We start from the raw sequence: 7,146 nt of genomic DNA, 5'->3' as shown, positions 1-7,146 counted from the left end.
AAGGATGAAGAGAGGAAGCTATGTTTCAAACAGCCAAGATTCAAATGGAATTTTTTTCGTGGGACATAAACATATTTTCAGTGATGTTGGTGGCTGCTGAAATGCCCAGGAAACTTTATACGTGGACATTATAGAACACAAAATATAAATTGTTATTTATCACTTTTACTTTGTAATCCCAATAGTAAATTAATGGCTCTCTAAATATTAATACAAACACATGGTCTTTAGTTTCTTTAAGATAAAGCATAGGACACCTACTCCATAGAATTCTCTTTATGCACAGCATTTACATGCATACATCAAGTATTTCTTTTTTTTTTACATACATAAGAATTTCATTTTTCCTCTTGCTATTTATATTTCTTAAGTCTCCAATTCAATTGTAAGATATTAGGTGCAGAAACCTCTTTCCCCTTCTTTAATCACCTATAACATGTGGGGCATGTTCATGATAGGTCCCCATGATTCACCGCCGATGAATGAGTTCTAAAGGGAAGCATTTAAACTATTAAAGCTGATGGACTACGAACTCTGAACTCTTAGAAACCTTGGGAAAAAAATTTTTGTTTAAGGGTGACCTGAACAACCAAAGGACAATAATTCACACTACGACCTTGGATGAGTCAATTAACCTCTTCGGTCCTGGTTTTCTTCACCTGTAAAGCAAAGGGGTTGGCCAGAATGATGTCTAAAGAGCCTTCCAGGTCTCCACATTCTACAAACCTGTGTTACTTCATTACCTTGGTCTCTCTGTACAGTGTTAGGTTATAGCCGTCACCTCTTCTAATAGCCATTCAATCTTACTTCTAAAAGCCAGGTCCCGCCGGTGTCGCTGGTAGCGGAGGCTGCATTGCTTGTTTCTAACCTGCAGTGGAGAATTCAGTGGTGGGGAACAGATGAGGATCGATGTCCCTGTTATGGCCACAGCTGGGACGCAATCTCACCCTTTGTGCAGAGGGGCTCTTTGCTTTGGGGTTGGGAGTATTTGAGATGGCAGGAAGGAAAACAACCACTGGCAGGACAGTCCCAGCAGGACAGCTTCATGTTTGGGGATGTCTTTGGTCAGCATATCACTCCCCTCCAGTGAGCATTTGGTCTGGAAAAAAACAAAAAAAATGTGTATCTGTTGATCTGATAGCATTGGGAGGCTTCCTTCCTGTTCAGCAAAGTACAGAAATGGGTCCTGTGAAATCACAGGCAAGTAGAATATCTCCCCTTTGCCCCCCATCCTTAGCTTTTCACTCCAACTGAGATACACGGCCAGTATCAGCAGTCTTCGCTCTACCCTCTGGAGACCTTCAGAGGGTAAAAGAGACTTAAAAAGAAAAACTCCTCCCCCAAATCATAAAACTGGCATGAATAGAACATCTCCACAGCAGGAAAGCAAAAAGGAGGGAAGAAAGTTGGTTTAGGTAAGAGTGATATGAATATTCAATTCAAATAAATCTTACTAGGTGAGGATATAGCAAAAGAAACAGCCAGAGGCAAGAGAAACAGGGACACCCTACAGCTGTATTAAGGAAGGAAAATGCTGCCCACTTTTTCAGCTGAAGGTAAGTTCACTGACAAAGTAGGGTTACAGGGACTTCCCTGGCGGTCCAGTGGTTAAGACTCCATGCTCCCAATACAGGGGGCATGGGTTCGATCTCTGGTTGGGGAATTAAGATCCTACATGCTGCATGGCCAAAAAAAGAAAGAAAGAAAAAAAACCAAAGGTCTAGTTAAAATATATATATATATATTAGAATAAAAAACAGCATTAAAAAAAAAAAGTAGGATTACAAACAGCAGTCGTCTCCTTGGACAAAGCTAATGACTCACCTAAAAGCCTGGAGAAAGAAGACAAGTAGAAAATTACCAAAAATTACAATCTCTTCCTCACCACCATAACCCCCTTTATCATGTCATTTCCTAAACTGCCCAAAACTTCTCCATTAAGACATTAGTAAATGCTGACCAATAAGCTGTAAGAATAAGCAAGCCCTGTCAGACAGGCCTCCTGGCTGTCTTAGCGTTTGCTACTCCCTTGCCCCCAGCCTTTTCCCTGGGTATTTCCATGACTCTGTCTTTCTCAGCCTCAATGTCATAAACTCAGAAAAGCTTTCCCTGGCCACACAATTAAAGTAGCCTTTGCGCCCCACCGTCTATCGCCCAGTTACTTTCTATTTCCTCATCTGATTTTTTTCTCCAATAAAATTTATAAAAATTTGAAATAATAAAAAAAAAAAGAATAAGCCAGCCCTTAGAAGAGTATGCCTATTTGAGAGTAAAGGATAAAAAAATCTCTTAGGGATGGCAATTTCAAAATTGAACAATTTCAAATTATTCCACCTGTTTCTTCCGAAGACCACCAATTTTGCTTGGAAAGGTTTTTTTGTGTGTGTGTTTTTAAATTTAATAATAGGTTAGAAATCTTGTTGCTCATATCCTAAACATTTTCTACCCCATTATCTTTATTATTTTTCATTCACTTTCTTATTCTCACAATAAAAACTCGAGGAGACAAAAATAATAATTAACATAGGATTCCTATCTTTAGATTTATCAAGTCCATATCTGACTCAGATAGCAGAAGTTTAGAATACTGGCTCTTCTTATAAGCCAGTTATGGGCAAGCAAATTCTTCAAGCTTCAGTTTCTTCATCTGTAAATTAAAAATAAGAACATATTTCTAATAGAGTGTTGTACATAAAATACCTGGAATAGTCCTTGGAACATAGTGGGAGCTCGGTCAATAACAAGAATTATCTTTACCATCATTATTTTCTTGTGTGTTGTTAGCTACCTTCCAATTACGTACAGAGAGCTCTACTTTAATGAAGTTTCAAGCACAAGGCAATAAGTTATATTATATACATAATAAATCATCTTGCTTTTCTTATCAATTTCAAATCTGCAAAATCATAGGAACAGGAGGTGTCATACTCAGCCAAAACTATTCAAGTAGTATGTCACCAACAGGAACACTAAAAACAAATTGTCAGTGACAGTGATCATTGCTACCATTTATTGAGCTCTTATTATATATAAGGCCCATGATAAGGAATTTATATGGATTGTTTCCTTTCATCCTTTATAAAACCTCGTACGGAATTGGTATTTTTATCCCCACTTTCCAGATGAAGAACAGGGATGCTGCAGGGAGTTGCTTGGAAAGAATGCATCACATGTGTCCAAATTTACACAGCTAGTAGGCAAATGAACCAAGACGTGAAACCAGGTCTCTCTATGACAAAGTTTTATGCTTTTACACAGTATCGAGGGTCTAGTATCCTTCTGAAGAATTATAGCATTTTAGAAATTTAAAGGAGGAAGAAATTTGGGGTTTTTTTTTTTAGCACAAGACCATCTTTTGAGAAAAAGCTTTCTCCCTTCTTAGTAAAATCCCTGTGTATGGAGCCTAAGACATATATACGTCCAAGTTCCCCAAAGTGATTTTTTTTTTTTTTTTTTTTTTTTTTTTTGTGGTACGCGGGCCTCTCACTGCTGTGGCCTCTCCTGCTGTGGAGCATAGGCTCCGGACGCGCAGGCTCAGTGGCCATGGCTCACGGGCCCAGCCGCTCCGCGGCATGTGGGATCTTCCCGGACCGGGGCACGAACCCATGTCCCCTGCATCAGCAGGCGGACTCTCAACCTCTGTGCCATCAGGGAAGCCCCCAAAGCAATCTTGACAAAGAAAAACAGAGCTGGAGGAATCAGGCTCCCTGACTTCAGACTATAGTACAAAGCTAGAGTAATCAAGAAAGTATGGTACTGGCACAAAAACAGAGATATAGATCAATGGAACAGGATAGAAAGCCCAGAGGTAAACCCATGCACATATGGTCACCTTATCTTTAATAAGGGAGGCAAGAATATACAATGGAGAAAAGACAGCCTCTTCAATAAGTGGTGCTGGGAAAACTGGACAGCTACATGTTAAAGAATGAAATTAGAACACTCCCTAACACCATACACAAAAATAAACTCAAAATGGATTAAAGACCTAAATGTCAGGCCAGACACTGTAAAAGTCTTAGAGGAAAACATAGGCAGAACACTCTATGACATAAATCACAGCAAGATCCTTTTTGACCCACCTCCTAGAGAAATGGAAAGAAAAACGAAAATAAACAAATGGGACCTAATGAAACTTAAAAGCTTTTGCACAGAGAAGGAAACCATAAACAGGACGAAAAGACAGCCCTCAGAATAGGAGAAAATATTTGCAAACAAAGCAACTGACAAAGGATTAATCTCCAAAATATACAAGCAGCTCATGCAGCTCAATATCAAAAGAACAAACAACCCAATACAAAAATGGACAGAAGACCTAAGTAGACATTTCTCCAAAGAAGATATAAAGATTGTCAACAAACACATGAAAGGATGCTCAACATCACTAATCATTAGAGAAATCCAATCAAAACTACAATGAGGTATCATCTCACACCAGTCAGAATGGCCATCATCAAAAAATCTAAAAGCAATAAATGCTGGAGAGGGTGTGGTGAAAAGGAAATCCTCTTGCACTGTTGGTGGGAATGTAAATTGATACAGCCACTATGGAGAACAGTATGGAGGTTGCTTAAAAAACTAAAAATAGAACTACCATACAACCCAGCAATCCCACTACTGGGCATATACCCTGAGAAAACCATAATTCAAAACGAGTCATGTACCACAATGTTCATTGCAGCACTATTTACAATAGCCAGGACATGGAAGCAACCTAAGTGTCCATCGACAGATGAACGGATAAAGAAGATGTGGCACATAGATGCAATGGAATATTACTCAGCCATAAAAAGAAACAAAATTGAGTTATTTGTAGTGAGGTGGATGGACCTAGAGTCTGTCATACAGAATGAAGTAAGTCAGAAAGAGAAAAACAAATATCGTATGCTAACACATATATATGGAATCTAAAAAAAAAGTGGTTCTGAAGAACCTAGGGGCAGGACAGGAATAAAGACACAGATGTAGAGAATGGACTTGAGGACATGGGGAGGGGGAAGGGTAAGCTGGGATGAAGTGAGAGAGTGGCATTGACATATATACACTACCAAACGTAAAATAGATAGCTAGTGGGAAGCAGCCACATAGCACAGGGAGATCAGCTTGGTGCTTGTGACCACCTAGAGGGGTGGGATAGGGAGGGTGGGAGGGAGATGCAGAGGGAGGAGATATGGGGATATATGTTTACGTATAGCTGATTCACTTTGTTTCGCAGCAGAAACTAACACACCATTGTAAAGCAATTATACTCCAATAAAGATGTTAAATAAATAAATAAAAAAAAATATAGATCTAATGATTAAATACACATTTGGCTTGTATCTTATCAATGCCCAAGTCCCTAGCTGGGAATGTCTGTTGACAAAAGAAGTTTACTGATACAATTGCACTAATGGCACTCATGTTGCTCTGGAAAAAACAAATCAACCTGGCTTTGTCTCAGAGGGAGGCAGTGCAGGCACTATGAGGAAATCAGGTCTATTTTTTTACGTCTGGACTTGTAGAAAAACATGTTTTCCAAAGCTGATTTATAGCTTGTAGGCAAGTAGATCTGGATTGAAAGAGAGATGCTGGTCTGTTGAAGCAACTTGATCCAAGCCAAGAGAAAGCTGGAGAGAAGTCTCCCTGCTCTGAGCAAGAAACCCATGACCGACAGAGCCAGCCTGATCAGGAGCATCTGTGGTTTTAGTAAACTTCTTCTTCAAGCCTGACTAAATCACAAGGGCACCCTGACAATTCTCCAGAGAGAAAACCAGAAGCAAGAGGCCAAAACGACTCAACAAAAAGCTCTCAGGAGCTTACAGAGATGAGATTTAGAGCCCCAGCACTAACAACACACCAGACACTTATTGAGGACTCGCTGTGGATCAGGCACCGTATTCCTTGCTTTGCACACATCCAATTCATTCAGTTCTCACAACAACCCCAAGAGGTAGGGATTAATATTATCCCCATATTTCAGAGGAAGAAACTGAAGTTGAAAGCTGTTAGGTCACGTGCCTTAGGTATCTTAGGTGTAAGAGGTCCCTGGAAGTCTGGAGCCTGAATTGATGCATGTAACATCTACTATCCTAACTCTCTAGATCATGAGCCATTCTCCAAGGTAACGCTTACATTTCCCTGCCCCTTGGTCCCTGGACTGAATTACCGTGGACTTCATATTCACCCTTCCCTGGAGACGTGGTGAATGTTGTTCACAACTGCCTATATGTGTTGAACCCATACTTTATGCATATTTGTTCTATCATATCTCAGTATTGTTTCAAATTTCTCCTCCAGGGAAATCTTTGCTCTTTATTTGAACGAAACATTAACAATAAAATTGTGATGGAAAATCGTGACCTGAGTGTGCACTGATTCATTCATTTAGAAGATATTTATTGCAGTATAATGTAGTGATCGAAAGTGCAGGCTCCACACCAGACTGCTCATGTCTTAATATCAGTGTGACCATTCTCTAGCTGGGTCATCTTAGGTATATAACCTCTTTGTGCCTTGGTGTCCATCTTCAACATAGGGGTAATAAGATAATGATAGTATATATTTCATGGAATTATGAGGATTAAAAATTAATATATATAGAATGTTTAGAACAGTGTCTGGCAAGAATGCTTAACAAATGTTAGCTGTTGTCATAGTCAGTTTGGGCTACTATACCAAAATACCGTAGACAGAGTGGCTTAAATAACAAACATTATTTCTCACAGTTCTGGAGGCTGGGGAGTCCAAGGTCAAGGGCAGATTCAGTGTTTGGTAAGCTCTTCTTCCTGGTTTGCCAGACTTGCTGTATCCTCACATGGTGAGGAGTGGACTTTGTTCTCTTCCTCTTCTATAAGCGCACTAATTCCCATAATGAGGTTCCCACATTCATGACCTCATGGAAAGCTAATTATCTCCCAAAGGCCCCACTTCCAAATTCCATCAATTGTGGGTTAGAGCTTCAATATATGAATTTGGGGGAAGACAAATATTTCAGTCCATAGCAAACTTTGGATGTGATTATGATTATTTACTGGGTGTCTTAGCTCTGTGCCAAAGATTGTGCTAAAGCTTGGGTTGCAGAAATGGATGCCAGTGGATGGCTAGCTTGCACTGTTTTTTACATAATTATCTCCACGTAAAAGAAAAATGTGTAGTTGGTAAGTA

General features: G+C 39.6%; 1 long non-coding RNA gene across 2 annotated transcripts in view; it reads right to left on the bottom strand.

The window, feature by feature from the left end:
* Positions 1–323: 323 nt before the first annotated feature.
* LOC116763388 overlaps positions 324–7,146 on the bottom strand; it is a 55,770-nt gene continuing 48,947 nt past the window's right edge. Inside the window, exon 4 of one of the 2 annotated variants that reach the window (XR_004352500.1) lies at positions 324–1,099. This is a non-coding gene — a long non-coding RNA (uncharacterized LOC116763388). The remainder of the gene's footprint in view (positions 1,100–7,146) is intronic. The other variant, XR_004352501.1, reaches the window with a different exon arrangement.

Source organism: Phocoena sinus, chromosome 1, assembly GCF_008692025.1.
Source record: "Phocoena sinus isolate mPhoSin1 chromosome 1, mPhoSin1.pri, whole genome shotgun sequence".
NCBI classification, from domain to species: domain Eukaryota; kingdom Metazoa; phylum Chordata; class Mammalia; order Artiodactyla; family Phocoenidae; genus Phocoena; species Phocoena sinus.
The sequence above is the reverse complement of the archived record's forward strand: the minus strand, read 5'-3'. Positions and strand labels throughout refer to the sequence as shown.